The sequence below is a fragment of the Schistocerca cancellata genome, chromosome 2 (assembly GCF_023864275.1).
Source record: "Schistocerca cancellata isolate TAMUIC-IGC-003103 chromosome 2, iqSchCanc2.1, whole genome shotgun sequence".
Classification (NCBI taxonomy): Eukaryota; Metazoa; Arthropoda; class Insecta; order Orthoptera; family Acrididae; genus Schistocerca; species Schistocerca cancellata.
Window position 1 is genome coordinate 1,018,139,329 of NC_064627.1, and position 22,782 is coordinate 1,018,162,110.

The window sequence follows — 22,782 nt, forward strand, 5'->3', positions numbered from 1 at the left end:
TTGGCAGCATGTAATTGCGCTCGACTTGCGATGATAGTTTCTGACATGGTGTCGCGGACGGGAAACACTAACTAGCGCACATCAAGAGCCCGTTTCGCCTGGTGACCGCGTCGAGAAGAAGGCGCGCCAACATCCAGCTTCTGCAACAGCGACGGCCGACAATGAGTGACTGTCGCCACCTCCTCGATCGACGGCTTCAAACCTTCAATCAACCAACAAGGAAGACTGGAAGCAAGTAAAGTTTTAGAACTGTATGGCAGACCTCAGCTTTTCAAACTGTACCATTTTCGTATCTATAATTACAGCAACTTAGCATGAACCTTTGTTGCTCATTGTCCCAATTGCATTGCCAAGCAGGGACCCTTCCTTTTCCGGAATGAACCCGAGTGTCATTGAAATTCAAACTTAGATTACACAAGCACAAATTAAGAGTGCGAGTTTTGTTACCATATTTTAGCTTACCTGTGACTGCAGCTCAGCTTGGTACGTACTAAATTTTACTATTGTTAATTGTTCGGAATCATTTAATTCAAGTTCAAAGTTATATCTCTTATTTCTAAATTGCGTAGATTCAAGGAGTTTTTGGAATGATTGTTGAGGTAGTCCAAGACTAACCGTATTTTACTGAATTTCGATGTGCTCCAGAAAGAAAGCTCACTATTAACTTCAGTCACTAAATTAACTTTCGATTTTCCGGTTTTATTAATTCTTTTGCTAAATTAAGTCAGGGTGTAGCGAAATTTATTACTTCTGACAAACTTTCAGTTTTCACACTACACGTGTCAACCTTCAGTTGCCACGCTTCTAGTGCTAATTATATGTGTAATAACCTTTCTTTTTCAGTTACTATAGTAATTGTCCTTAGGACTGGCGACCGTGATTTCCCCCATATCTCAAATACCTAATTACCGCTAGTTAATTGTTAACGTAACGGCTGCACATTTACTTTCTTTATTAACTTTACCCCTTTTCAAAATTAATTTCCACCAGTTCCATTAGCACATTTCCTTTCATTTAGATGTAACCCTTTCCTCCCTCTTTACCGACAGGTTAACTTCGGTGACGATTGCTTTTCCAAAACTCCCATTAGGTACACGCGGTTTCATTTTTCACTGTCATTAAGGTCGGTAAGTGAGGGGGAGGTTACAAATTCTTCATTGAACATAATGAGAACCACACACAAGAAATAATGGTGTTTTATCTACACGCCCTATTTTTCCACCTAATATCCGTCCTGTTCTGTGGCCTACCCACAGCGCGAAAAAAAGGGCGTGTGTGCCCTGTCGGTACCAGACCTTGTCCTGGTGGTGGAGCCACTGTGTCAGTCACCCCGTCATCGTCCTCAAAATGTGTTCCACGAATGACATCCATTAATGGCCCAAACAGGAGGAAGTCCGAGGGGCTAGGTCGGGGGTGTCAAGTCTCAGGACCGCTGCAAATCGTGGAGCTCCGCCGAACCGCCTAATGGTGACCTCACCCTCCGTGCCCAGCGACTAACTGTATTTCTGTCGACAGCAGATGCTCCGTGGACTTTGCACAAGCGTTTGTGAATATTCCCCACGGTTTCTTTCCCTGCAATGAGAAATTCAATGACGGTACTTTGCTTGAACCGTACTTCACCTGCCCGCATATCGTGGTCGTGCGGTAGCGTTCTCGCTTCCCACGCCCGGGTTCCCGGGTTCGATTCCCGGCGGGATCAGGGATTTTCTCTGCCTCGTGATGGCTGGGTGTTGTGTGCTGTCCTTAGGTTAGTTAGGTTTAAGTAGTTCTAAGTTCTAGGGGACTGATGACCATAGATGTTAAGTCCCATAGTGCTCAGAGCCATTTGATCGTACTTCACCTACAGACGCCATTTTGAAACTGTCCTGCAGCTACGCTATCTGTCGTAAGTGCCGGATACTTTTCGCACTCACACAGGAGACTTTAAATTATACATACGTAATGTTTCGCATTCGTAGCATCCTTCTCGGCTGAGAGGAAAAAAAAAAAACAAAAAAAAAACGCTGTGCATTACTTTCTGGGCAACCCTCGTACGTTCGCTTTCGTGACCGGTATCAGTATCATTAAATCCTTCGGCGTGTACTGCCGAGTCGTCTTATAAAATAGTTAAGGCCAGATTCTCGCTCAAATAGCTAAAGCTAGGAATTTTTTTGAGACAGTGAAAAGACATCGGAAGCACCTGTTTGGGGATTAATATTGATCACACTCTGAACTTTATTTTAGATTTTCAATACACAAAAAAAAGCGGCCATAATTATAGTTTGATCAAGGGCATGCGAGTCTGAAGTACGCAGACTGCGTGCATTGTTGTCACTCAGGAGTTATCTGAAATCCAAAACGGTTAACATCAGTTGATACTAGATTAAATTTATAGGAGCTTATACCTAACCACAATGAAATAAATTTAACGATATAGTGCTAACTCAAACTTTGAGTTCGAGTTCTGGTGGTTTTGCTCACTCTTTATTGCTTTACAAAAAATATTGAATACTAGCAACTTTCAGATATTATAAGTATAAGCTCCCAAGAAACGTGTTTACTTTTCAGTGGTCAAAGATAGAAGTTAATAGGATGACAGTTTTTACTTCTGCACACAGTTTTGACAAAGCGTCTCTCTAGAAAAACACTTTTAAAGTTTAGGGAAACTTTTATATGTATTATTAGTTCAAGTTGCATAAAAACTACACGTTATTAATATAATTTTGTTGTCGGTGAACACAAATCTGAAGTTAGATCTACAAAATTCAAAGTGGATAACCCAATACGGTGGCCTAAAAATTTGATCACTTACGTTTAGACTATTTCCAGGACCATGTATCAAGCCTTCCTCTAACTCGAATTGTTCCTGAAGAGCACTTCCCTCGTTCTTTTTGGCGAGAAAAGCCGATCTGGCTTAACTGTATATGCTGTCTTCGGTAGCCTGCACACGTTGTTCGTCAGCTTTTCCGGAGAGTATGTTTGCATGCATACTGCAATACAAATCATTTTGTGGACGTGCGTCACGGCATGGCAAGTTGTCTGCCTGAGCCCGGCGTCTCCGTCTGAGAGCGTCCCACTCCGGCTGTGACACTGTTTCGAACAATGGGCTGTAGAAACTTTTGTAGCGCACGTTTCGTTCCAACATTCTAGATACATATACCTTTCAAAAAATGCAATTTAAAAATAGAATTATCGACCATTTTGAATGAGAACCTTTCCTTAAAACTGTAAAATTTAAAACAATCTACTTTTCGCCCGTGTTGTACCAACCTTCCTCAGGCGAAAAAACTATGTTACTCAGAAAGTTGCAGCCCATGTCTCTTCAATCCGCGGCGCGATTTTGCTTTTTGTTCATGGCTTTATTTCTTCTGGCAAGATATGGGCCTTCAGGCCAGTGATTTACTGAACAGCACATGAGCACCGCATAATAATAAAGCAGCAATATTAACAGCGTAACCAGTAAGGAAAGGCAGATCATGTTCTGAACAAATATTTAATCTGAAGTCAGTCATTCGTCACAGATTACTGAATTCAAAAGACATTGTTCAGTTTTTGTTGATTTAAAAAAGGCCTTTGATTCTGTTGACAGAGAAGATAGTTTGAATATTCTGAGAAATTAGCAAATCTTATTCGTGAAATACACATGTGCGCATGTGTGAAGGAACATTGTATAACGTGAATTGTCAACACAGACATTGTCCACTCATGTTGACAGAAAAAAAACCTTGAACGACTAGAGATAACACGTTCATATCCACCGAACATGCACATTAGTATGTTCTGCACAAATGGTTATAATTTGAACCACGTCGGCCTGCGGGTTCAAGGTCAACATATAAACCGAAGGTAATGGATCAGTGTAACTTGAGCAGATGTGCGGGATGCCTTGCAGAGACATATGCGCGAACCGTACCATCAAATTACAGAGTTTGAAAGAAGGTGCAGTTTTGGCACGAAAGAACGAAATGCATCCATCAGGGAAATTGCTGCTCGTATGGAACATTGTGTTTTGGCAGTGCAACGGGTGTGCGCCGAATGGTTGACAGAAGGCTGTAGAACACGACGAGATGGGCCAGGCTGCACCACCCAGACCCCCCCCCCCCCCCCCCCCTCCGAGAAGACTGACACTTCATCCGAATGGCATTGCAGAACAGACCTGCATCCTCCTCAGCTCTGGCGCAACATTGGAAAAGCGTAATAGCGTAACACATCGTACACTATCACGGGTGACAGTTCGTCGCCTTTTATTACGGCATGGGTTACGTGCGCGTCGTCCACTTCTCCACATACTTTTGACAATGTAACGTGCTGGACGGCAGTGGTGTATGGAACGATGTCTCTGGGGTCGTGTTTTCAGACGAATACAGGTTCTGTTTGTTTGAAAATGATGGCCGCGTTTTGGTTCACCGCAGACGGGGCGGAAAGGCATCACAATGCCTGCATTCGCACGAGACATACAATGCCAACTCAAGGCATCATGGTTTGGAGTGCTATTGGGTAGAACCAGAAATCAGAGTTGGTGCGTGTCAAGGGCACTGTGACCAGTGATCACAACACATCACCTAAAAATCGACATTCATTATTAGAAATTGTGTGTTTGTTAAGCAATCTATAGAGGTGTCATTTACATTTAATTTGACAGCATCATTTTCCCTCTTCAAACTGAAATTCACAGTATTTACTTTTTATGTTCAATGTCAGTTTATAACACAATGGCCAACTGTAAACTTCCTTGAGGATTTCGTTTGCTTTCTCTGCAATTCTCTTGTGGTGTCACTGATTAAAATATTGGTTCCATCAGCGAAGCGCGGTATTTATCTTCACTCCAGAAAAATAATTTGGCTGAATGATGAAATTTGTGGCATCTTTTTTCCTACTTCAGCAGTCTATTCCAGAACCTCTGTGGTGTTCTCTAGCCAATGGACGCACATTCTTTACCTATCCAGCAATATTCATTTTATCTCTTCTAATGTAAGATATAGAATAGACGACATTCCTTCAAAATTATTAACATCGGTGGGTGACCATACAGTGGCGATATTATTGCGCCTAGTGTGCAAGATAAACAAGGAAGGTAAAAGGCTCTCCGATTTCAAGAAGAATGTAATAATCCGAGTAGCAAAAGGGCAGGTACCAACAGGTGTGTTAATTACCGAACCATCATGTCATGGAAGGAAACACTGACACGAATTGTTAACAGAAGAATGGTCATTACTGTCAAAACTGGTCGCGTATTTAAGGGGCTCCGGAACGCCCTATACTTGCAATGTTAAAATAACGCTTATAAATTACATCTTTCCTCACAAAGTATTTGAGGTAGGAAATTGAACTTTTTACAGATTATTTATTGGAATATGGGCTACAACTTAAATCAGGGATTTTACAAAATTTTAGTTCAGTTATTAAAGATGATTTTTTTTCAATTGTAATGAAAATTCACAACATTTTTTTGCAATTTTTTATTTATATATTCAAAAATATACAGTTTTTTGGAAAAAGGCTGCGTTAAATTATGCAGATGGTACTGTGTAACATTTACTGAAAGTTTGAAACAAATATGTTTGGAAGATCCTTAGAAAACATGTAATTAGTATGAGAAAATAAAAGTTTTGGGAATCGAGCGACAAAGATTGGATTAACTTTTTAGTGCATTCCAGGTCCATAGGACGGATTATCTTCATCCTCTGCAAACTCCTCCTCCAGCTTCCTCTTGTTCCTCCTCCTGTTTACTCTTGCTTGTATTTCTGGACTCTTTACAGCCCTGTCTGCAGCCCGAAGGCGTTCCTTGTCTAAAGCAAGCATCGCTCGTACCATGTTAGAATGTTATTATTTACAGTAATAACACATAACTTTGGCTTTCCAACATTTCTCCTTTTGTTAAAAGCCTTCAGAGGATTTCTAATAACTTTACTTTTACTCATTATTATACTTCAACAAAACAGAGACTCAAGAAACAGAATTAATTACGAATATTTTCGAGATAATGACAGAGTAAATAAACATGAAACAATCGACAATCACACCAGCGATATATATTGAACCATCACAGGTTAGCCACAACACATACTTTATCTCACATCACTAAAATGTACCTGATGAACACGGACGTTAATAATAACACCATTTGACAGCAGTTTAACAGCGCCACAGTGGGTCACGCCCATGTAGAACACATTTAAAAAAAATTTAAAAATAGTTGTAGTCTTCGGAATTGAATAAATTATATATCTATTAAAAGGTAATAGTCTGCAGATTCAGAAAACGCAAAAAAGTAAAAATTGAACTTTTCATGATTTTGAGCCTTTCCGGAGCCCCTTAATAGATTTTATAAAAAAGTACGGCTTTTGGTATTCCTGATCTGTTTAAGTTTATGACCAGTCACAGTCCCAAGTCCGCTTTAGTGACGGACGATCTAAAGCTGAATATGCCTCTTGAAAATTTCGAACACTTGAGCTATCTTCGTTACGGGAGGACCCACCAAAGAAGCACCAACAATTTGTCCATTTTGGAATTCACCTAGCTTCGACATATTGCACTCGCAACGAGATAAAACACTGTTCTGACCGCGACTGACACTTGCAATGTGCTGAGGAGATTGTACAAGTGCCGTTCGTGGTCAAATACAACAGCGCAACCTGCAGGCTTGGCTGTTGTTGTTGCGATCTTCAGTCCAGAGACTGCTACTCTATCCTGCTCAAGCTTCTTCATCTCCAAGTAACTACTGCAACCTACAACTTTCTGAATCCGCTTAGTGTATTAATCTCTTGGTCTCCCTCTATGATTTTTACCCTCCATGCTGCCCTCCAGTACTAAATTGTTGATCCCTTGATGCCTCAGAACGTGTCCTACCAACCGATCCCTTCTTCTAGTCAAGTTGTGCCACAAATTCCTCTTCTCCCCTGTGGTCTCACCGCCAGACAACACACTTGCTAGGTGGTAGCTTTTAAATCGGCCGCGGTCCGCTAGAATACGACGGACCCGCGTGTCGCCACTGTCAGTGATTGCCGACCGAGCGCCGCCACACGGCAGGTCTAGAGACACTTACTAGCACTCGTCCCAGTTGGACAGCCGACGTTGCTAGCCATGGTTCACTGAGAATTACGCTCTCATTTGCCGAGACGATAGTTAGCATAGCCTTCAGCTACGTCAATTGCTACGACCTAGCAAGGCGCCATTACCAGTATAGATATTGAGATTCTATTAATGTATCACCAAGAGCGATGTTCTACAAATGTGGATTAAAGTTAAGTATTCCAGAAGCTACGTACTTTTCTTTATAGCATTCATTACGTATCCTGTTTTAGACCTCACGCCAGCCTGCGTGAGTTTAAGCGCGTGCCTTTCGGCTACCTCTCATTGTGTCTAGGCTGTCTTGTCTAGACACAACATCCCCAGTTCTATTCAGCACTTCCTTATTAGTTACGTGATCTACTAATTTAACCTTCAGCGTTCTTCTGTAGCACCATATTTCGAAAGCGTCTATTCTCTTCTTGTCTAAACTAGTTATCGTCCATTTCACTTCCATACATGGCTACACTCGATACAAATACTTTCAGAAATGACTTTCTGACACAAATCTATACTCGATGTTAATAAAACCTCAAAGTTTTTATTTCTTCTCCATGGATTTTAATTCCTACTCCAAATTTTTCTTTTGTTTCCTTTACTGCTTGCTCAATGTATAGACTGAATAACATCGTGGGTAGGCTACAATACTGTCTCACTCCCTTCCCAACCAGTGCTTCAGTTTCATGCCCCTCGACTCTTATAACTGCCATCTGGTTTCTGTACAAATTGTAAATAGCCATTCGCTCCCTGTATTTAACCCCTGCCACATTCAGAATTTGAAAGACAGTATTCCAGTCAACACTGTCAAAAACTTTCTCTAAGTCTACAAATGCAAGAGACGTAGGTTTATCTTTCCTTAATGTATCTTCTAAGATAAGTTGTAGGTTTGTAAGTAGGCTGTTTATGTTTTCTTTATGTAAGTTTGCTGTTTATGTTTTCTTATTGGCAACGTTACGTAGCGCTCTCTGTATGAAAATCACTGGCTGTGCTGTGTGCAGTATGTGGCTAGTTTGCATTGTTGCCTGCAATTGTTGTCATGAACTGCTATAGCTGGATGTGAACAGCAGATAGCGTTGGGCAGTTGGAGGTGAGCCGCCAGCAGTGGTGGACGTGGGGAGAGAGATGGCGGAGTTTTGATAATCTGTAAGACTGAATGTCAATTATGAATATTAAGGTAAATACATTGTTTGTTCTCTATTAATATCTTTCATTTGCTAACTATCCCTATCAGTAGTTAGTACCTTCAGTGGTTTGAATCTTTTATTTAGCTGGCGATAGTGGCGCTCGCTGTTTTGCAGTAGCTTGAGTAGCGAAGATTTTTGTGAGGTAAGTGATTTGTAAAAGGTATAGGTTAAAGTTAGTCAGGGCCATTGTTTTGTAGGGGTTATTGAAAGTCAGATTGCGTTGCGCTAAATAATATTGTGTGTCAGGTTAAGCACAGGCTTGTATAATTGTTCTAAGTGGACGTTTCACATGTAAAATTGTTCAAAGGGGACGTTTCATATGTCGACCCTTAGCCTAGGATACCTCACTGGAATCTTCTGATTTTTTTCTTGTAGTTTGTGTAATTAGTGTAGATTTTGTTTATTGCTAGTGCGTAATTGTAGAGGGAATCTCCTTTGTAGTTGCAGCCTTTCATTGTTGTACTGTAAAACAGTTGTGGCATGCATGTAGATTTGCACCAAGTATTTCGCAGCTGCAATTAACTAGATATTATTTTCAGTGCTATGTTAATGTGTTCTCCTATTTTTGCTCTTCAAATTGTGTTTTTCTGTGTTATCGTGTGAAATATTGTCACAATAATGGCGTGTGAAAAACGTAACACTCGGCTCCAAAGTAAACTGAGAAACGACAGTGAAGACGAAAGCAATGTGTTAGCGCCACTGTGTAATGAGTTAACTAATGTTCAAAGTAGTAATTTGGTAACTGTGCATAGGGAAATGGAGCGGACGTCAAACAATGGCGTAGACAGTCAAACAGGTAGTGAACAGGGAAGCATTATCGATCGGTCGGTCGGCAACAGCTCGCCTCAGGAATCCGAAATGATAGGACACAATATTGCAAATACTGTAGATTCAGGTTTTGCGTCCTCACCGTTTTCTCAAATAAGTCAAGACACATTTTCAGCTTGTCAAAATGTGAATGTTGCCGGCGCAAATGCACTGCCGAAAAGAGTAGAGGAACAGATTCCAGACACTAATGCATTGTTATTACAACTAATGCAACAAATGGAACAAAATCAGAGACAGATGGGACAAAATCTTCAAAAGTTAGACACAATGGAACAAAATCTTAAAAAGTTAGACACAGTGGAACAAAATCTTAAAAAGTTAGACACAGTGGAACAAAATCTTAAAAAGTTAGACACAGTGGAACAAAATCTTAAAAAGTTAGACACAGTGGAACAAAATCTTCAAAAGTTAGACACAATGGAACAAAATCTTCGGAAGTTAGACACCACACTTGAACAAACACGTGAAGATCTAACTACTGAGTTACATAACATTGAATCGAAATGCCAAAAAGTCTGTAATGACGTAAAAACACAAATTTGTGAGCATTTTCAGCCTATTTTTTCGCGGCATGAAAATGCATTACAGAATCACGAAGCAGCCATAAAAGAACTGCAAACTATTGTTCATGAAAATCATGAGACCTTGCAAGCTAAAATGGACTCAGTTGCATCTACCGATTCGGTTACGCAACTGGCAAAAACTCAGGAAAACTTAAAGAACACAGTAGATTCGATTTCAACACAAATGGACACTCTGAAACTTGGTTCAGAAAAACACACTGAGGAAATGTGTTCACTATCGGAGAAAGTAGCTGAACTTTCGGATCAGGTCACTAACTTATCTACAAAGGTAGATGATGATCTGAATGACACAAGACCCATAGCCTTCACTGACACAGAAGACTATGAACAAATAAGAAAATTCAAACAAAATCAAAATCAAATTAATACACAGTATAAAAGAGAAATCCGGGAAGTACAAGATCAGTTGACGCAGGTGATACAAGAATTACGTATTTCAGAGGACACTCGCGCCCCAATACTGGAAGAGGGACATCGAAATACGGAAAAGCCACAATATAATAACACAGAGCATTTCGGTAATTATGAAAGAAATTGGCAAGGTGCACCGAATTTTGAGATGGAACCGCCGACACGACGTAACAATGACCGATATGTGACTCGCCGACATGATGATTTTGACTATAAGCTGTTCATTACTACACGTAAATTCAAAACATTTAAGAATTCTGGCAACGACATTCATCCACAAGCATGGCTCCATCAATTCTCTCATTGTTTCCCTCCCAACTGGTCATTGGAGCACAGGTTAGAATTTATGTGTGGCTACTTAGAGAATGAACCAGCTGTAAGAATGCGATCGGTCATTCACGATTGCCACAGTGAAGGAGAATTTTACCATGCCTTCCTCTCAGCATATTGGTCTCAAGCCACACAAGACCGCGTAAAACATAGCATCATGATGATGAAACACTTTGAACAATCTGAATTTTCCAGTCTTGTCAAATATTTTGAAGACATGTTGCACAAGAATCAGTACCTATCAAACCCATACAGCCCCTCAGAACTCATCCGCATTTGCTTAATCAAACTGCCTGAACATTTACGACATATTATTTTGGCAGGACGTTGCAAAGACGACATTGAAGCTTTTCAGGGATTGTTACAAGAACTGGAAATTGACACAGACAGTCGCGGGATGCGAAAACAGGAAAACAATCACTACAGGTCACATCCGTCTCAATTCCGTGACGACAGAAACAATAAATGGCCACGACAAACCTATTCTTACAACGTAAATCGTGACCAAAACAGACACCACCCATATGACAACCACTGGCAGAGTAATAGTTACAGGGAAAGATCACCTTTCCGCGGTAATGACTATCACAGAGACAATCAGAGAAACAGACAATATGGGAACCAATATAACTATTATCAAGGGAGACAGAATAACTTTAGACGCAACGGTCCAGCACGCAGTGACGACTCAGGCAGAAATTCTCCACCACATGACCGACAAGAAAGAAACTATCGAACCTACCGACATGACGACAGACGATATGATCGTAACGACAGACCTGAATTGCATCAGAACTGGCGAGTTTTAAACAGAGCTGGGCCCTCTGGGCAAGGCGAATTTGTGGAAGTTAGGCCTCCAAATCCCAATAACGACGCGCGCCAACAAAGAGACAATAGGCGATGACTCACACCACTGGCAGCCACAAGACGTACTTATGAAACTGACGACGGAGCTGCCGTAGCTAGTAATTACGTAAAAATGGAAGACATTAGGGACATCTTACTCCAGGAACACGACGTAAAACATAACAACATTGCATATCCTGTGATTCACATTACTGTAAATGACGTAAAATTTACGGCAGTACTTGACTCTGGCAGTCCCATTTCAGTAATTAGTGAAACAGCTTTTAGCAAATGCAACAAATCGAACGATTGCCCCACACTTCCGTTACGTAAGATTAAATTACAAGGTGCAATCTTTGGAAAAAGTGTAGATGTACGCCAACAAACCAATTTAGAATTCTTTTGCCAAAGCCACAGCTTCTCTATGAACTTTCTTATTGTTCCATTATTGTCGACGGAAATTATACTGGGAGTAGACTTTTTGAATGAATACAAAGCAATTTTAAGCTTTCACGATGCTGAAATAAGTTTAGAGAAAGAAGGTATGTCAATAGCTTTGAAATTTGAAGACTGGCTCTCAAACCATGATGAGGAAATTAATCGGCTATACGTTCTGTTAGACAACAGTTCGGAATTTTCTACGGAAGTAGACACCAACAATCACTCTGCAAGTACTGACAGGGTTGACATCGACGGCATATTTGAAATTAATGAGTTAATTCAGAATAAAATTCAGACAATTGAGAATTGTAATGACACTGATAGGCAGGACCTTTTTGAGATTTTACAAGCACATTCCACAGTTTTTACTCACAAAACAGGAACAATCAAGGGGTTTCAATACCAATTTCGTGTTCGTGAGCATACTAAATTTTGTGTTAGACCATACGTAATTCCGGCGCATTATAGGGACCGTGTTAGAACAGAAATACAATCTATGCTTGACGAGGGCATTATTGAGCCTGCAGAAGCTCATACAACAATCCGTTACATGTTGTTGAGAAGAAAAATGGATCGATCAGACTTGTCTTAGATTCGAGACAAATCAATACTATCATTATTCCTGAAACAGACAGGCCGCAGACGATGGAAGAACTTCTTCAAAATTTTAATGGTGTAAAAGTGTTGTCTTCCATTGATCTCAGATCCAGCTTTTATCAGATCGAACTTCATCCAGAATGTAGAAAATACACAGCTTTCCTTTGTTTCGGCGTTTGTTATCAGTTTCGGAAACTTCCTTTTGGTTTGAACATTTCTTCAGCAGCATTCATTCGCGGGTTAAATTCCATATTACCTGAGTTCTTAAAACGTCACATCACCTTATATGTGGACGATATTCTAATAGCAGAAGCTTCATGGGAACAACATAACCGCATACTCAACAGTTTGTTACGTATTTTTGCAGAATCTGGAATTACAGTTAACTTGGAAAAGTCTGAATTCGGTAGGACGAAGGTGAAGTTTTTGGGACATATTATTTCTTCTGAAGGCATTCAGCCGGATCCTGAAAAGTTAGAAGCAATTAGAGCCATTCCAGTTCCATCCACAAAAAAACAAGTCCGCAGTTTTCTAGGTCTCGTAAATTTTTACCGTCGTTTTCTGAATATGCAAATTCTAGTTACACCAAAACTTTGTTCTCTCACTGGAAAAAATACTATTTGGAACTGGGACGAACAAGCACAGTTGGAAAGAAGCGTTACTTCACGCGCCAATACTAGCTCATCCAGATCTGTCACAAGATTTCTGCCTTAGCACGGATTCTTCCAAAGTTGGTCTTGGTGCCCATTTATTTCAAGAAGCCATAGAAAATGACACTACCATACAGAAAACCATTGCTTTTGCTAGCCGAGTGCTAACAAAATCTGAAAAAAATTATTCCGTTACTGAATTAGAAGCTTTAGCTATCGTTTGGGCATTTAACAAATTTCGTTTCTTTCTTTCTGGTAAGCACGTAAAAGTATACAGTGATCATCGTGCATTACAGTTTCTTATGTCTTCAAAATTAAATCATGATAGGTTAAAACGTTGGGCATTGTTTCTGCAAGAATTCCGCTTCACAATAGTCTACATTCCCGGCAAGGAGAACATTGTTGCGGACGCGCTGTCACGCGCACCGGCTGGGCTTGAGAAAAGTAACACAGAAAGCAACCTCGAGAAAAATTTCAGTATTCTTTACATTCAGAAAGTCGCCTTTGAAAACTTCATCACCACATCTTTAAAGGACATTGCTCATGAACAAGATAAAGATCCGATTTGGAAAGACATCAAAAGTAAATGGCATGAAAAGACACAGACTCAGATTCGGCATTATTACCTGGTTAGAAACAACATACTCTTCAAACACTGCACTGTTGATGACAAGCTATGGGTACTTTGCATTCCAGACGATTTTGTTAATAAGCTCATTTGGTACATTCATTTCAGCTACGCACATTTTGGTCCACGAAAATGTTATCATATTCTTCGAACGACTTGTTATTTTAACAATATGGAAAAGCGAATTCGAAGAGTCTTGTCTATTTGTAAACTTTGTCAAAAGGCGAAACCATCTACTATCTCACATCGTGCTCCGTTGTTTCCTATTATTCCTTCCAAATTAAAAGAATTTGCTGCTGTTGATCTCTTGGGACCCCTTGTCACAACATCGAATGGATTTTCGTACGTTCTAGTCGCTGTTGAAATTACTTCAAAATTTGTTTCTTTCACTCCGTTACGTAAAGCCACTGGACGGTCTGTATCCAACGCCTTTGTTAAAAATTTCTTACGTGAAGTGGGACACGTTAGTAAAGTCATTTCAGATAACGGACCGCAATTCAGATCTGCTGTTTGGTCACGCATGCTTCGGAATCATAAAATCAAACCTGTTTTTATTTCATTGTATTCACCACACTGTAACCCGTCTGAACGGATTATGAAAGAAATCAATAAGCTTTGCAGACTTTATTGTCACAGAAAGCATCAGCATTGGGACAGATATTTACACTTATTTCAAAATGTGCTGAATGAAATGCCTCATGATTCCACTGCTTTACCACCTACTCTTGTACTGAAGAATGTAGAACCTCCGAACAGAATCAGAGAGCTTGTACCTTTCCCGAATACACGTAAACTTCGACACAAAGACATAATTGATTTGGCTCTTAAAAATATAAAATCTGCAGCAGACAAAAGGAGAAAACTACACGGTAAAGCAAATGCAAAGAAATTATGTATTGGTCAGAAAGTTCTCATTAAAGCTCATTCATTGTCACATAAGAAGAAACACTTGAGTCACAAATTCTTTCTAGTTTACAATGGACCTTACAGAATCCGACGTATACCACATGATAATTGCGTTGAAGTTGAAACTCTGCGTACTAGGAAGAGTAAAGGTTTACACCACATTTCTCATGTAAAACCATTTATTGACAGATAATCTGTTTTTAACTTAGTCTTTGCAATTTTCACTTCACGCTACTTGTACAATTTGTCAGACTTAAGAAACTGTTAACATGCAACATTTTGGTTTGCATACGAGTGGATTCTGGATTTGAGGTGCTTTCTGTGAAATGCCAGATGACACAGTGGTTGGTTTGTGTGACAGCTACACGATTATATCACGACGTTACTAATGAGTGACAATTTACAATGTTGCTTTTGCGGTGTATCTGTTTGATATCTGCACAGTTTTTCTGAATTCTTCTGTAAAGTAAAACATGTTTTAGTAGTAACTTTTGTGCTATTGCTACAAGGAGACAGCCTTTTCCGTAGGACAACAATACGTTACAGCACAGTACTTTCCTCATCACGGCAATAAGCGTAATAACTAAGTTATCTATACGCAAAGCATTTCACTTTTGTTTATCATGAGGTAAGTACATTGGCTTCTGCTGAACTTAGCTTTTGGAGGACGATAACTACGACACTTCCCAGAGATTATCTTAGAGCAAAACGCACATTTAGCGCTACAGGACACGTACTTGAGTGATTAATTTTGTACTTAAAACATTTATTTTTAAAGATTTTTGAATTACAAAGAAAGTTTTTCGTGATACATTTCATTCCATTGCTGTAATCTGTAACACCTGAGGGTATAATTACAATAAACCTCAGGGGGGTACACGCCTACTTTGTGTACCATGTGTTTGGCAAGCACAAGGAGCCCTAGCTAATATGGTATTTGCTTATACAACTTTACATATCGGTACCATATTTCTCTAACACATAAATTACACACCTATCTGATCATTTAACAGAGAAACAAACATCCTTTTACTACGTCAGTGACACATGTTTACGCCATTACAGAGTTGGATTACTTCACACTTAAGAAATTGTACTTTGTCTGTACTTTGTGCACTGTTCATATTTTTTTGGAACCATTGTGATACTATGAGAACTTTGAATGATGTATTTGGTAAGGGAGTATGATTTTAAAGTACGTTGGAGGCAGATGACACTTTTGACATGAGCAGAGAATTTTGTTAGGTTTTGAAATTATTGGAGGAAGCTACGACGATTTTGAGATTTGACTGAGGTTTTATGATGTTATTTTTACGACGACGATGTGTATTATGCTGTTGCGGTATGTTTATGATCAATAAGCTGATGCTATATGAGTTATTTGATTAAGCTACGTATCTGTTATGATGCAATATTGAAGAAGTGTCGACGAATAAGGTAAGGAGTAATGAATAGTGGTTAGGGACTCTTGACTTGTGAAAAAGGATGTTGGAAACCAAGAATCGTACTTTAAGAGTTATGAGATGTTTTTGGACACTGTCATATCAATAGCATTTTGTTTCTACAGATTTGTAACGCAAATTCTTGACCTGTGAAATATTTTTATATGAGACTGTCACTGTAGCGGAAACTGCTGTCGTAAATATTTCCGTAAGAAAGTTAAGTGAGCACCTGCACATAATGCGACGTGGGCACCCAGGTGTGTCAGACACCTGGAGAACAAGCCTTTTCAGACACTCAGGTAGAAAAGAAAGCCATTAGGATGTGCCTTTCATCGCTAATGCGACACCCTCGTTACTTAAAAATTTATGATATTTACTGAAATGCCTAACAAAATGACAAGAAATATTTTTACATCTGCACACCTGATTATGACAAGAGTCTTTGTACGAGAGTTGAGAGCAATTAACTTATGAAATGAAATGTCACATGACTACTGAATGACATTTTTATGCTTTGGTTTGTGTAATTGCTTATTTCATTTGATGTCTGGTTTCCAGCTGTGTTGCAGCATTGCTTTTATAAAATGAGATGCATTTGCTAATGTGAACTCTTTCTGTCAACAGATCTATTAAATGATAATTTTGTAATCCACATTCTTTAAAAAAGGAGCACTTGGAAAGGAAAGAACAATAAGAAGTAACTCGTAACAGTAACACTTAATTTTCTTTTCAGGTACATGGTAATATTTTTTTTACAATAAGTTGTTATGGTGCACCACTTTAATTACATAGACATTAAGATGACCACTTTAATTACATAGACATTAAGATGTGAATATGCATTTCCCTTGTCTGCATTGTTGTTTTTACTGTAATATTTTTTCTGCTTGCGCTATGTCATGTTTAGGTATAAGTTGCTGCTGTTTGCCAGGCATAGTGTTATTGAATTTGACTTTTGCTAATTTATGCTGCTAGCTTTGCCAATTTGCATTTTTTGTCATTTTTGTTTGTGTTGATTTGTTGTGATGCTGCATTGCCTCGTCCCTTGGTATATATATCTGAACTCAGTAGATTTAAGTTAGCTTAAGAGGGGGTAGACTATATAAGAAACTGACTATGGAGAATAGGTAAAGAATGCATTGCGAAGAAAGATTTGGGCCCCAATGAGTATTGTACAATCAGAAATAATTATTTTGAAAGAAATATGAATAGAATACAGGAACGAGGTATAGGTAGGATTTTCTTGGAAATAAATGATGAGGTAAGCAATGTGTGAACATATAAATACAGAAAGCATGCTTAGATAGGATTTTTTGGTGGAAGCAAAGGTTGAAATAAGACGAACGATCTATGGAATGAAGGGAGATCTCCAAGCAAAATACTGCAGTAAAACAAACCCTGTCCTTTCCTCTTTGCTGCTTTTTCCCAATATGTAATTGTGTGTTGTCCTTTCTTTTTGGTGTTATTCCGCTATGTGTTTGTGTACCCTTGTGTATTTGTGTTTTTCCTGTCTTTATGTGTTTAGCTGATGAGAGCTATGTTGTAGAATTTTTCTAATACTCTGTTATTTTCTTTGTAAAGATGCTTAGACATAATTTATTCTGTGTTGTTTTAATGCTCATGTGTGAAGTTGAATTTTTAAGAGTGATTCTGATCTTTTATGTATGTACTCATGTCATCATTCCTGTAACACTGATGTATATGTTTATTTCTATTGTTTTGTAAAGCCTGCACTACAAATATTATCTGTATTGTTATGTTTTTAATGATGTATTTTGTATCTTTGTAATTGTATTCTTATGTTATATAATTGTAATTGACACCAGTTACTCAAATTCAGTAACTTGTAAGCATTCATTTCACTGCACACATTTCTGTTGGTCATAGTATATGGACAATATGTGAGAAGTAGGGACTGTTAGTGTTTGCACGTGTGTTAATAATTCAGCAAGGGACTGGATAACAGCATTGCTGGTTCTAAGGACAATTCCCAAAAAGCTTTGTGAATGCACAAGTGGTGGTTATGGACTTGCTCTATTATCCGCAAGACTCTTCAATGGTGATTGTGCACCTGCACAGTCACAACAGATGGCTGCTGGCCATCTCTACGAGGACTACAGTGGGTCTGCATCTTTGATGGCCCACCAATACAATTATCTCTACAAGGACTACTGTGGGTCTGCATCTCTGGTGGCCCATCAATACCATACTCTCTACCAGGACTGCAGTGGGTCTGCTCAGTGATGACCTACCTACCAATATTCGTCAGAACTTCGAATGACTCTGCTGTGGGTTTGCTCCATTGTGGCCCATTACCTGTCAGCATTTCAAGAGTCAGCACTGTCTTTCCGTTGGAAGGACAACACTACTTCTTCAAGACTGCATGGAAATCCACTACTTCTATGTGCAATTTCTTTTACTAATGAGACTTTGTGAAAAACAAAAACTGTAATTACTATTATGATGAACAATCTGGACTGTCTTTATGGACTATGAGAAAATTTTAGCTGTTGACCAACATTGTATCAATAAGTGTGTGCATTGGATATCTTTGTTAGTGTAATTATGAAAAATTTTATCAAATCATTATTGGCCACTGGCCAAAAACATTTGTAAAATTTTTTGTGGGGAGCATGGGGGCTATGTAAGTAGGCTGTTTATGTTTTCTTTATGTAAGTTTGCTGTTTATGTTTTCTTATTGGCAACGTTACGTAGCGCTCTCTGTATGAAAATCACTGGCTGTGCTGTGTGCAGTATGTGGCTAGTTTGCATTGTTGCCTGCCATTGTTGTCATGAACTGCTATAGCTGGATGTGAACAGCAGATAGCGTTGGGCAGTTGGAGGTGAGCCGCCAGCAGTGGTGGACGTGGGGAGAGAGATGGCGGAGTTTTGATAATCTGTAAGACTGAATGTCAATTATGAATATTAAGGTAAATACATTGTTTGTTCTCTATTAATATCTTTCATTTGCTAACTATCCCTATCAGTAGTTAGTACCTTCAGTGGTTTGAATCTTTTATTTAGCTGGCGATAGTGGCGCTCGCTGTTTTGCAGTAGCTTGAGTAGCGAAGATTTTTGTGAGGTAAGTGATTTGTAAAAGGTATAGGTTAAAGTTAGTCAGGGCCATTGTTTTGTAGGGGTTATTGAAAGTCAGATTGCGTTGCGCTAAATAATATTGTGTGTCAGGTTAAGCACAGGCTTGTATAATTGTTCTAAGTGGACGTTTCACATGTAAAATTGTTCAAAGGGGACGTTTCAGGTTCAGTATTGCTTCACGTGTTCAAACATTTCTACGGAATCCAAACTGATCTTCCCCGATGTCGGCTTCTACCACTTTTCCCATTCGTCTGTAAAGAATTCGTGTTAGTATTTTGCAGCAGTGACTCATTAAACAGATAGTTCGGCAATTTTGACACCTGTCAACACCTGCTTTCTTTGGGATTGGAATTATTATATTCTTCTTGAAGTTTGAGGGTACATCGCCTGACTCATACAATTTGCTCGCCAGATGCTAGCGTTTTGTCAGGGATGGCTGTCCCAAGGCTACCAGTAGTTCTAATGGAATGTTGCTTACTCCCGGGGCCTTGTTTCAATTTAGGTCTTTCAGTGCTCTGCCTGATTGTTGACGCAGTATCATATCTCCTGTTTCATCTTCATCTGCGTCCTGTTCCATTTCCATAACATCGCACTCAAGTACATGGCCCTTGTATGGACCCTCTTCATACTCCTTCCACCTTTCTGCCTTCCCTTCTTCGCTTGGAACTAGTTTTCCATCCGAGCTCTTGATATTCATACAAGTGGTTCGCTTTTCTCCAAAAGTCTCTTTAATTTTCCTGTGGGCAGTATGTATCTTACCTCTTGTGATGTATGCCTCTACATCCTTACATTTGTCTTCTAGCCATCCCTGCTCAGCGATTTTGCACTTCCTGTCGATCTCATTTTTAAGACGAGGCTTGGCTAGCATCTGCATTTATGTTCAATCATGCGTTTCCCGCAGTGTTTCCATATTTTTGTTCATCCTCTGTGCATCAAATCAGCCTTCGGACAGGCAACAACTAAAAGAACAACGCACCCAAAAACTTTACGTATCCAGCATTATTACTCAGTTTTATCACTCACAATCTCGTGAGATGATTTTTTTCGATTAGTATTAAAGTTACCGATGTGAGGTGTCCCTGACTTTCACGCAACGTGATTTTCCAAAATAGTATTCCATTTACCAAGACAAATATATCTCTGTCGGCTGCAGAAATGTATCTGCTTAGAAGGGTAAGGGCGCCTGCAAGTAGTGGACTGTATTCTGCCGGCTACAGGGCTGACAACCTGCAAAGGCGGCGGTGGCACACGGAGAGGAGGGAAGTCGCTACAAAGCGCTCCTCCGTCTGTTCGCTGCAGTCCCCCTACAGCGCTAGAGGCCGTTGTCGGGATGCGGGCTCCGGGACGTATTTCAGCAGCGCATTTCAGTAATTATGTCTGGCCACCGGGTCTCGGAAATTGTACCCTTTGTATGAGTCATTTTTAGATACGAGCAGAAAGCGCTGTTTCTGCAACCGGGCTTTGAGACGAGAATCCGAGCAATAAAAACTATCGGTAAAAGGACATTAGCGAAAGAGGACACATTCTGTATAGCGCATCTTATAATGAGTCACCCTCCTCTAACATTACCTTTTTTTATAGAAATACCCGATACCATGTATAATATTGATTTTGCATAGGTTAAAATTATCTCAGCTGTTTCACTAAATGAATTCATATGATTTTGTATACGATGTATTATATTTTAGGCTAGAATGTATAAAAAGAAAGTAAAGTGTTACAATCGATATGTACGAGTACTAACAGTTAAAATTACTCTTCTTTTAATAATAATTGAAATTACAAAATATGTGGCATACTTAAAATTAGATTAGGAAAAATGAGACACTTAAAGTAGTAAAGGCGTTTTGCTATTTGGGGAGCAAAATAACTGATGATGGTCGAAGTAGAGAGGATATAAAATGTAGACTGGCAATGGCAAGGAAAGCGTTTCTGAAGAAGAGAAATTTGTTAACATCGAGTATAGATTTGTGTCAGAAAGTCATTTCTGAAAGTATTTGTGTAGAATGTAGCCATGTATGGAAGTGAAACGTGGACGATAAACAGTTTAGATAAGAAGAGAATAGACGCTTTCGAAATGTGGTGCTACAGAAGAATGCTGAAGATTAGATGGGTAGGTCACATAAGTAATGAGGAGGTATTGAATAGAATTGGGGAGAAGAGGAGTTTGTGGCACAACTTGACTAGAAGAAGGGATCGGTTGATAGGACATGTTCTGAGGCATCAAGGGATCACCAATTTAGTATTGGAGGGCAGCGTGGAGGGTAAAAATCGTAGAGGGAGAGCAAGAGATGAATACACTAAGCAGATTCAGAAGGATGTAGGTTGCAGTAGGTACTGGGAGATGAAGAAGCTTGCACAGGATAGAGTAGAATGGAGAGCTGCATCAAACCAGTCTCACGACTGAAGACCAGAACAACAACACATTGTTGGATCCGTCTCTAATGATCCATATATAGACGGGAGTTAAACCCCAATCTTCCTCCCTTCTTTCTGACATCATTTTACGAGATTTTTGAGAGAGTGATGTATTCTAGAACAGTAGGATAGTTAATTCTAGAATAGTACTGACATCACTTTCCTAGACTTTTGAGAACGTGATGTATTCTAGAATATTATCTCATCTTGGCACTTCTCTCTCTAAGCTGGTCTTAGGTTGTGTTCCAAAAATGAACAGCATAGAGGCAGAAGTGATGAAACTTTCTGCAGGACCTGACCACCATTTTGCTGGACAATGCTCACGCACGTATGGTGCAAGCTGTTACTGATTTGTTTGACTGATATGGCTGCTAAGTGCTATACCACCTACTGCACTCCTCTGACTTCAGCCCTCGTAAGTTCAACTCGATTTCTAAACTGAATGAAACACTTCACGGCATTCGCTTCAGAACCGCTACAAATTCGTCAGGCAATAGACAGCATCGCTCGAACTGTCAACACAACTGGCACTGCTAAGAGTATCCCAAGGCTTCCACATCGCTGGAAACGGATTATACACAATGCTGGTGACTACTTTAAAGGTCTGTAAAACTTTGAAACACTTATCTATTTTGTACGAGCTGTAAATAAATTGTTGCCACTATTAAAGTTCCAACCCTCGTATATAGTCTGAAATCCACTTACATAAATAATGACACTACCGTATTCTGTTGGGGAGAAGAGGAGTTTGTGGCACAACTTGACAAGAAGAAGGGACCGGTTGGTAGGACATGTTCTGAGGCATCAAGGGATCACCAATTTAGTATTGGAGGGCAGCGTGGAGGGTAAAAATCGTAGAGGGAGACTAAGCAAATTCAGAAGGCTGTAGGTTGCAGTAGGTACTGGGAGATGAAGAAGCTTGTACAGGATAGAGTAGCATGGAGAGCTGCATCAAACCAGTCTCAGGACTGAAGACCACAACAACAACAACAACTTAAAATTCATATTATTAATTGCATACTCTAACGCTACTTATTAAATTTATTTCTGGATTTCTCTATGAAATAATGATATAATTTGATAAAGATTCTTCTAATGTCGAGAAAGTTTGCAAACACTTTTGCTTTGTAAACTCTTTGGAAATTGTGAGTACGGCAGAATGTAAGTAGTAGTGGCCATGCCTCTGGATGAAGTAAGTGTTTTTCTGAACTTGTCAACGACAATGTAATTTCTGGTGTGACAGGAATTGTAAAGTCGTTGTGATTTAGAAGAAAGGGATAAAAATAAAAGAAAATCATAGCAACAGGCAAATCTTCGTCAGTTATTTAGTCATCAAGATCCTACAGAATCGAAATTTTAGGTGCAAGAGTGTAC

The 22,782-nt window shown here is 39.5% G+C and overlaps 1 protein-coding gene across 1 annotated transcript in view; it reads right to left on the reverse strand.

Annotated features, from left to right (window-relative positions):
* LOC126160634 (extracellular serine/threonine protein CG31145-like) overlaps window positions 1–22,782 on the reverse strand; it is a 224,883-nt gene that overhangs the window by 66,960 nt on the left and 135,141 nt on the right. The window lies entirely within an intron of this gene.